At 38.7% G+C, this 10,331-nt stretch overlaps 1 protein-coding gene across 2 annotated transcripts in view; it reads right to left on the reverse strand.

The window, feature by feature from the left end:
* The window catches only part of PLAG1 (PLAG1 zinc finger), a 51,996-nt gene extending 41,814 nt beyond the window's left edge, over positions 1 to 10,182 (reverse strand). For both annotated transcript variants that reach the window (XM_042022562.1, XM_042022561.1), the window contains exon 1: positions 9,970 to 10,182. The gene's annotated coding sequence lies outside the window, so the exon portion shown is untranslated. The remainder of the gene's footprint in view (positions 1 to 9,969) is intronic.
* Positions 10,183 to 10,331: the final 149 nt, after the last annotated feature.

The following is a 10,331-nucleotide window of genomic DNA, read 5'->3' on the forward strand; positions in this document are numbered from 1 at the left end:
CAGAACGTACTCTTCGGGCCAGAACTCTGCCATGGACAGGGAGTGAAGTTTAAGTAATTTTGCCTACATCCTCTCTCAGATGTACCCCCAAACACCAAGTCACATCACAAAATTACAAATTGCTAAATAATAGTTAATTCATAAGTTAATTCACAAAGGCAATACTGTCTTTGTCCAGGAGACCTCATAACCTTCCTAAAAAGGCCTCGGTGACAAGTTTGGATATGTTACAGAATTGTAGAATGGCCTGGATTGGAAGGGACCTTAAAGATCATGCAGTTCCAATGCCCCTGCCATGGGCAGGGACACCTTCCACTAGACAAGGTTGCTCAAAACCCCATCCAACCTGGCCTTGAACACTTCCAGGGATGGGGCATCCACAGCTTCTCTGGGCAACCTGTTCTGGTACCTCACCATCCCCACAGTAAAGAATTTCTTCCTAATGTCAAATCCAAACCTACCTTCTCTCAGTTTTACTCCTTGTCTTATCACTACACACCCTTACAAAAAGTCCCTCTCCAGAGGGTTAGCCAAAGTGGTGGCAAATTTTATATATATTTGGGAAGGAAAAACTAACAAATTAGTTAAGCTCTTTCTTCTTCAAACTATGAGTCCTAATATCTCAAAGTAAGAAATGGGATTTAACTAGTACTTTGCAGAACAGTTACACTTGCAACCTGACAGCTAATTTCTGCCTGCCTTTTAGCTTTATTTGTTAAGCTACCTACATGAAACTTTCATTCTAAAACTACCTCCAAATACCAAACTACCTCCTTTAAGATGAAATTCAGATGCTTAGCAGAAGGGATTATTTGACCTTCAACCACAGTTCAACACCTAAAACTATGACAAAAATGGGGGACATTTAGAGCATTTATTAAATCTTTGAGGCTTTGCTCAGAGTTGAAAGACTTTCTATTGCTTGGTTCCTGATCAAAAATGGAACAAGCAGCACAATACTCAAGTACTTATTCAGACAAAACTTTAGGAAATTAAATCTGCTAATGAAGAATTATGGAGTTCATCTCAAGATAACTGAATACATTATCAATTTCAAGGTTGCAACATGACTATGTGACTGATATCACAAATTCATATGATTTAACTATTTTGAGAGGACTGAGGGGCAGTGATTTAAGTCACCAGAGCACCTTTTTGAGCACACCTGTCTTCTCACTTGAGGATTGAAGAAAGATCCTTTTTATGTTCAGTTGTTTTATTAGTCAAACTACAGGAAAACTGAAAATAATAACACATATTCAACCTCCCCAAACTAAAGTATCTTGCTACTCCAATCCAATGGATGAGCAATCAATGCAGTTAAAAATGGTTTAAATGCACTTTCCTTTCAGTACAAATATTTAAGTATAATGAAGAGAAGAAGTTTGTTTTACATGATGCACAGATAAAAACTGTACTAGAAACTGAAATGTATTTCTCAAGGTGGACTTAACTTACTTGTTCTCAAATATTCTGAAGTGGCCAAGTTTTCAAGGGTGAAATAATATACTACAGGGGGGACCTCTAAAACCATTTTTTCCTCAAGAAACTTATTTCACAGTTTAATATTTCTGAAGTATAATCTAGATTTCTGTTTGCCTTCTACAGCAATTGATACTAGGAGTGTGTTTGAGTATTTCTTATGAGAAACAGTGATAGTACGTATTTGACTAATGCTGCAAGACCTGACACCTTTTCCTCATAGATTAGTTTAACATTCATCCAGTTAGGGATTATTCCCATTACCCAAACACCATTATGATTAAGTTTTCTGTGTTACTCTGCACTCAGTTTTTCTACTTGTATCATCACCAGCTCAAGTTAATTTCACAGTATTCCTTGGCACAATTTTTGTAGCACAAAAATTACCAATAGCTAAACTTAAAGGGGCACAAATTGATTCTGAGAGAACAAAAGAGTTTTAAATAAGTTAAAGAAGTGCTGGGTTCAGAAAAGAGTGTATCCAAAAGAAAAGGATACACTCAGGCAGCTAAGACAAAAAACCCTTTAAAATTTTAACTGGGAAAACATTACATTTTACAAGTAATGAGAAATTAAACAAGTTTGATATAAATATTTCACATATATTTTTTAAAGCAATTTCAACACATACTAAAACCAGCCTGAATAATTAGGATAATTAACATATTAGGATCTTGGTTAACTTTTTAAGTAAAAAATAATGTAACTTTGTTGTTTAGGAATAGAACTGATTTCATTGTACTGGTATGCTTATAACTGTACTTAAACACCATTTAAAATAGCATGTAGCAACACCATCCTTTGACAGAAGTAATAATATTTTTATTACTTTTTCTGAAAATGATTAAAATATAGCCATAAGCGATATGTTTGTGCTGGGGCATAATTAGGAGTGGTTTAGTCTAAGCATAATCCTAGTGTTCAAAAGAATAAAAGAAAACTTCAAATCACAGATGAAAAAAACCTTAAAGATTTAAGTAACTGGCATTTATGTCTGAGCTCTTCTCTAAGCTAGGTGGTTCAATGTTTCATAGTGTCCTAGATGAAACAAATTATCCAAGTACTGACCACACTAACTCCCAGTGGACAAAACAAGTTTGAACAATATTGTGTTTAACTTTTAAACAGAACACAAAAGTCTGACACTATTTCATGTTTGTTTTATTTTAGCTTAATACACATCTTAAAGTACTTGTGAGGAGAAGAGCACCAGAAACTGACAGCAGGTAGCTAACACCATAAATTTACACCTTTGTAGTCTACTGTCTTATGAAAACATAAGAACAGCGGCAGGCAATTTCTACTTTTATATATTTATATGGTATCTATACTTTCATGTGATAAATGCAATATTACTAAGCCTTGCATGTAGGCAGCTGCAGTAAATGCAAAATAGTATAGATGAAAATTCCACACGTGACAGTAAGAGTATGAAGAAACTTAACATTTACAAACTTGTAAATGTTTCATTACTAACTATACTGGCTTGATTGAAATTTAATAGCAAGCTGCCAGAATCTCTCTTTTTGCCTTTCCTCTAAAAAGATCTCTTTGAAAAGATATTCCTATACCACAGTTGATTCAAAAGACATGATATTGTCAGATGTCTCCTTAAAATGTGTGCATGTTTGTACCTATTCCATATGTAAATGTAACATTCATGATAAATACATACACCACACAGTAAAGTTTTATTAGAAGTGACAAGCACTTGAGACAGTAAAATCTGATTTGCATACACAAGATCTTTCTGCTGTTCAAACACGTAGTATAGTGAGATCTCATTAATTCAGAATCAGATGATTTGCAGTGTTTTTTAGAAAACTCATGCACTAACAAATCTGATACGCTATAGGACACAAATACATACTCAATACATGAAGAGGGAAGGTAAGTTTTCTGACATCCTCCTTCCTTTTTGATTATTTGGCAATTCACAGTAAATGTGCATAAGGCAAAATCAGCCATCGACATCTTATTTCATAAGAAATACTTCACACTTTGCAGACTGCCAAATCTGATGTGACTCACAAGCATAAAGAAAAGCTTTTAAGGTTAGAGATACACAGTGTCAGGCTACTGGTAAATTACCTGCACAATACATAAGTAAATCTACGTGCAAACTGTATGGCTAAATCGTATCAAATAAAGTATTATTACAGCAATATGGAAGAGATTATTATTAGTTATCCTAACTTTAGTGAAAAAACAACTTTGATAAATAATTCCCTTTAAACACTTTCTAATCTGATTTCTAGGGATATTCTCCTTGAGAGAGGAATTTAGCACATTAAGTGCAAAAGAAGATTATAGCAATTCAGTTTACTGTAATAGACACTTCTTGCATTTTTCCAAGTTTCTTTACATAGTTATTTCTTAATTGCATCTGATGGCAATTCTTAGGTTTTACTTTCCTGATTCCCACTTGACTTTCTCAAATCTGATTTGAGCTATTTTACTTCAGAGTTTTGAGTTACTGTTGTATGCATTATGGCCACACTTGTCTACATTCATTTTTTCTATCTCACTTTTTGGTTTTATACTAGCTCAGACCTGTGGGGTTTTTTTTCTCTCTTTCCTTTCCTCTAAACAAATACACATTGGGCTACATTTTATTTTCTTTGTGCCTCCCTGTAAGTCTATAAAAAACCACTAGGGCTGGTCATGAATAAAATAGCCCATCACTCTGGCCATGTATTTTAATGTATTTGACAGGGTATCTTGATACTCTGGACAGACAATGAACCAGGAAGGGGACAGAAGAAGGCTACAGAGAAGGCTATAACAGAAACTGATTTATTCCTTCAACAGGAGAATAACTATATATCCTTTCCCACTCTTCACTGTCAAGTATGTACTTATACAGTCATCTCAAACCCCTGACATATATGGTGGTTAATTTTAACACCATGATCCTAGAGTAAGCATTTACCAGACATGAAGGGTCCATTTAAATATCAAAAATTTTAATACATCCTACAAGAAGGCCCCATCCTTTAAAACTGTTAGCAGACAACTACTCTTAAAAGCATGCTATATCTTCCCAAAACACTCCCTCTAGTTCTACTAATTTTTGCTATTTGTCCTAAGATGAGACAGTAACAGGTGAACACTGACACAGTTATAGATAGAAAACACTTTAACAAGACAATCTAAATAAAAGTACAACTGAACCTGCAGTAATGATGACCAGTTCTGCTTAATATTAGGTTTTCTGAACTTGCATACAATTAGGATCTTTTGCATTTGATATTTGGTGGACAACTGTTCATTTAAAATGCATTAGTAACTGCAAGCTATGCAATTTCAGATAAATGGTCACTATATTCCTTGAAAAAAAAAAGCATCTGTGTAAGTGATTGTATTGAGAGTTAATCAATGTTTTACATTCAAGTTATGAGATCCCACAATTTAAAAATCAATACAAATTGAATTCAATTCTAGATGTGTTTTTTTTGATTAGAGGAAAAATACACAATTGTCTATTATCAAAATGCTCAGATAAATGCAAAAAAAATCCCCTATGCTTCAGATATTTAAACATTTTATATTTGATCAATACAAATGTTACTTTGTTCTAATATTTGAATTATTTTTGAATAGTTTTTTAAGGCTACCTAAACATGTGGTAATTGGTTAAAGATGCTTAGCAGTTCAGTGGATAAATACTGCACATTTCTTTCAAAAGCTCTGCAAGCTAAATCCTTACTAGTAACAGATATTTGGAGAATAACTCCCTGAAAGCAAGTTCTCTGTCACTTCAGTGGTGGTCACTGCTAGCTCCTTTTAACTCTGTGCTGATTTGAGAATGGTCTAAGTACTTGAACAGATTTCATGTTTTCCAGAATATTTCCCCTTGGTAGACATATACATTTGTTCAAGAACCCTACCAAAAAGTATTTGTTCACAAAAACTAGTTTTAACAACATAAGAGGTTATAGATAGAAAATTTTAAAAATTTATGGTTTACACTCTGAAGTGAAAACATCTATTTTAAGAAAATAACCTTGAACAGTTACAAACAGTGGTTTATTTAGAACATGAGCAGTACCCTCTTTAACCCATTAATTTTAAAACATATGCAATACCCTGAAAGGAGGAGACTTTAGGGCACCATTTTGACTAACCAGCTGCAGAGATGGACAGCCATTAGAAGCGGCTGCACTTTGTATGCAGTGTCTTTTGGAATTACACAAACTTTTCAAGGGTTTATTAATTTAAATCTCAAAAGTCCTACACTGAAAACTCATTTTTCAGGATAATTACTAAATTAAAAGTACACACCAAGAGACACATTTGAGCTAAGCATTCCAGGAAAGCTGAATGTGTGTCACTTTAGATTCCTGTATTTGCTTGTACTGCTGTAGAATACTGTAGTTATTAATTTTTAAACATTATTGAATAGGATTGGTAAGTCTCTAAGAAGGATTTTAATACATTTACACCTCTCCAGTTTACCTAGAAAAAGCAGGATAACTTTACCAACACCAGCCCATAGTATTTGTTTCCTCAGGTGTTTTAATTTTAGAAAATCTTGAAAAAAATCAAACTGTGTCATGTATGGAATCAGACCAACAAATAATACAGAAGATCATCTTAACTCTTACAACTAAGGAAGCTTTGAAAGTTACTTATATTTTTATTTAAAAACCACCTCACCGCTGTAAGAATAATTCTATTTTCTACAAGAGAATAAGTTTGTAAAAAAATAATCCTAAACAACATTTTTTTCTGCTATTATTATCACCATCTGGATTATACCTTAAAATTAAATCCAGTTTAGAAGAGTATCAAATTCTGAGAGAACACCCTTTCCTCCTTCTCCACCCTAAGTCCTGAATTTTGTACTATGGTTGGATACACCAAATTTACTTTGTAATACATAGCTGTAAATCAAGAGAGATACTCCACAACACTGCTTCTTTCACATTGTTATTACCAGTGCCTATACCTAATTTCAGCAATAAAATATTAATGATTAAAAAGCTCTTAATTAGGTAAAAATGTAGTAACATGTTAAACACTTCATACTGATGGTCACAGACACAGCATTTGAAGAGTTCTCAGTACCATTAACCAGTTCATTTAAGTTAGTTCTGCACATCTACTACTATTTGTCTATCTACCCTGGTACATTAGAACTACCAACATATGGTGAACTGCTATTAATTTACCAAATTTCTATGCATTCCAGGGTAACGTTACTTCAGTCAATAAAAATAATAGATCAGTTTAAGAAATATTCAGAAAGGAACTTTTAAAGTCTGAATTCTTACTAACTATAAAAGAGATCTCTAAACCATAAAAGTCAATTTTGGAAAAATGTTCAATATCATTCCTTTATACAAACTGATTCATCTTTTTCCTTAATGACCCTTTTTTCTAGCCTAAGAGTCACTGAAAAACCTTGAGATTTCTTCCCAAATCTTTTAACCACAAGGCTATCCTAGGCAACAAGTTTCTTTGGTCACACTTGCAGAAAGGGTACAGATCATTTGCAAGCACATGCTATTCAACACAGAGGGCTATCACAACTCATACTCAACTTCCACAAATTCACAGAAAACACATGCTGAAATAGTCTCCCTCCAAGCTCTGTACCCCATCTTCCCTCTCAAGAACCACATACCTGTATTCAGTTTTCAATCTAGAACTGAATACAAGGACTACAAAAACAAAGCAAGTGTAAAGGAAACATTGCAACTCCTCATAAAGATATCAAATTGCCATGTTAAGAGGCGATGCTAATTTTTGAAAACAGGATATTCAAAAATAAAATTAAAATACATAGGAGATAATAGGGACAAGCAGAGCATTTTGCATCATTACAGTTAAACATTCACAAGTTAAAAATTAAGAAAAAAACCAGTATCAGCCAGAACCCACGCTAAAAGCATACATGCATACACACATGCACACATATACATGAAACCAGACTGAAGTTAGGATGACTTTTCTTTCTCTAAACAAAGCCAGAGGTAATTCTTCCAAGTGATGTTATAACTACACTGCTAAGGTGTACTTGTAAAGAGCCCCTACTCTGGCCAATTAAAACCTACAGTTATTTTTCACTATTTTCAAAACCTCTGGGGATGATTTAGGAGATTTAGGTATAGAACAAACTTTTGAACAAACTCAGGTGTTCCCAACAAAACTGAATGTATTCAAAAAAAAAAATAACACACTTCACAACTTTTACAAAATGTCTGTGAAATTGCCCTACACACAGAGAATTCATCTCCTCCCAGAGAATTTACAGCTAGCAGAACAGCACTAGATCTTAATACTACACAACCTGAGACTATTTCATTTCTGCAACATACATTCCAAAAAACATTCTCCAAAACACAGCATTTTAATTAACACACCAAGAAAACTCCCATGAAGACCTGCTACACACAAAAGAATTGCTTTGATCCCAACGATTCTGCACGTTTCCCCCTGTTATCCTTCCTTAATTTATCAGACTAGGGCCGATTTGATATCTTTCCATTAAAAAAAAAAACAAAGAACCACCCCTCTGCTAGAGGCAGAGGTGCTGCAGAGGTGATGATAACCCTAGGAAAAGAGAAGCTGTCTCTTTAAAATGCCCTGCTATGTCCCTGATCCCACGTGGAACCAACATCAGCAGCACTTTCGCATTAACTTCAATGTGAGGCGAGATGAGGCATCATTATTTTGTATAAATAACACGAGGAGACTGCAGAATACATTCTTTGTAGGAGACAAACAGGTGAACTAAACGTGCCAGGGAAATCAGCAACCACCCGCAGATGAGGTGCCCTGCCCCTGAGCCCTTTCTGCTCTCCCTATGGAGCATTAGCTCAACCCCACAGCACTCTGAAGAATCCAGTGTAAATAGAGGAGTGAGCCACCAAGAAAACTTGAAATTCAAAAGCAACGAAAATGCACTTTATAAACCGGAAAGGTTTACTCTTTGCCTCACACATCCTAATTAGATCAGGAAAGTGACACTACAAAGGCATTACATTCCGGTCCGAAAAAAAAAAAAAAAAAAAAAAAGGGGGAAAGAAAAAGAGGAATAGAAAGGAGCCCCCATCTCCCCAAATCCCCCAAACACACACCAAAAAAGCATTAAAAAAGGAAGTTATAAAGCACCACATACAGCATTTATCTTATCTAGGATCACTCCGCATTACCCCCAAGTTATACACTTTCTGCACCATCATCTCCCCCTACCTCTCTGTCCTGAAAGGGATTTTCACGTTTTCTCATTGTCGGTGGCGAGTTATAAGAGGCTTTTGCCTTTCTAAAGAATTCATCAACAAAAAAAAAAATAATAAATATTAACTCCTTGCTCCCTGAAACCTTAAAACGGTATCGGGAAGACACGGGTTTTATTCTGTTACCTTGAGGAAGAAAAGGGGGAGCAGCCCCGATTTTTAGGTATTTTTTGGCATTTTTTTCTGATTTTTATTTTGTTATATGCCTCAGTTCTCCCTCCATTTTGGTTGTTTATGATACTGACAACAAGCTGTCCCTGCTCTCTCTCTCTCTCTCCGGATCTCTCCTGCTTTCAGTTAGCAAACCCCCCTCCCCAATGCAACACGACTCAGCACTTACTTGGGTTTACACTTTTCTCTGAACACACACCGATGGGGAAGGGAAAAGCTCCTGGGCTACTCGGAGGGGGAGAGCAGGCAAATTCGTTTCTTTATTACGAAAAAAAAAACTTTTGTCCAAAAAACGACTGGAAAGGGGGGTCGAGTGCCCCAAAGTCACTCCGGATTCCCCCAAAGACGCAGCCGCCAGGTCCGGGGGACACCCCACGGGTAGCCGGGTCCACGGGGGAAATTTCTGTGCGAAATTTGTCCGGTTTGAGGCGGTGAGCGAATTTATATTAATTTTTTCCCTCATTTTTCGGCACCGCGGTCTCTAATGTCTTCCGCTCCCTCTCTCGCCGCTCTCGCCGCTGTCACTGCATTCACAGCACAGGCTCCGGAGAGGCGAGGAGGGGAGGGGGCGGCCGCGCCGCTCCTGCCCCTGCCCCTGCCCCGCGGCCCCGGGCCCGGCCCGCCGCGGGGGTCGGCGGCGGGCACCCCGCGCCCTCCTGCCGTCCCCCGGGCAGCCCCGCCGCCTCGCCCGCTCCTCAGAGCTCCAACAGAGCGCCGCGGGGAGGGAGGGGAGGAGTGGAGGAAACTCCTGAGAGAGGTTTTTCTGAAAATCATCTCTTTCTCCCTCCGAGGGAGGGGAAGGGGGGTGGGGGGGGGGGGGGCCCCCCCCCCCCCGCCCCCCCCCCCCCGCTTTTCCCCCCGGGGGGGTTCCGACGCGGGGCGGCGGGGGGCTGCGGGAGATGGGGGGAGAGGGATGGAAGGGAGGGATGGTTAACACAAACTTTTCCTCACTGCTCGCTGCTCCTCTCTCCTCTCCCCCCTCCTTCTCCTCCTCCCCCTTCATAATTTAAATAACCCTGATATTTCCCTGCTAAACCCCGGCGCCTGCCCCCCAAACCCGCAGCAGACTCACCGCGGGAGCCTCAGCATCCCCTCTGCGCCCCGTTTCCACCCTTTACAGTGTTCTCCGATTTTTCTGTAATTTTTTCCCCATATTTCGGGCTGGACGCGGCGGGCCTGGAAATTGTTTGCTTTCCCGTCTTTCCAGCAGCCATTGTAGTGTATGCGCTGCGGTGCAGCCCAGCCTGCCGCACACGCCGCGCCCACACCGCCCGCCGCCCACACGCACCGCGGGTTGGACGCCTCCCCCAGTCAGTCAGGGCCGCGGCCGCGCCCCGCCGCCGGCGCCTGCGGACCGCGCCGCCCGCCCCGTTGGTGGAAGGAGGCGCCGCTCACGGCCGGGGCGGGCGCGGCGCCGCCGCCATTGGCGGCCCG

The sequence above is a fragment of the Corvus kubaryi genome, unplaced genomic scaffold, assembly GCF_017639235.1.
Source record: "Corvus kubaryi isolate FWS band 111438036 unplaced genomic scaffold, C.kubaryi_AGA036_p1.0 37216, whole genome shotgun sequence".
In the NCBI taxonomy this organism is placed as follows: Eukaryota; Metazoa; Chordata; class Aves; order Passeriformes; family Corvidae; genus Corvus; species Corvus kubaryi.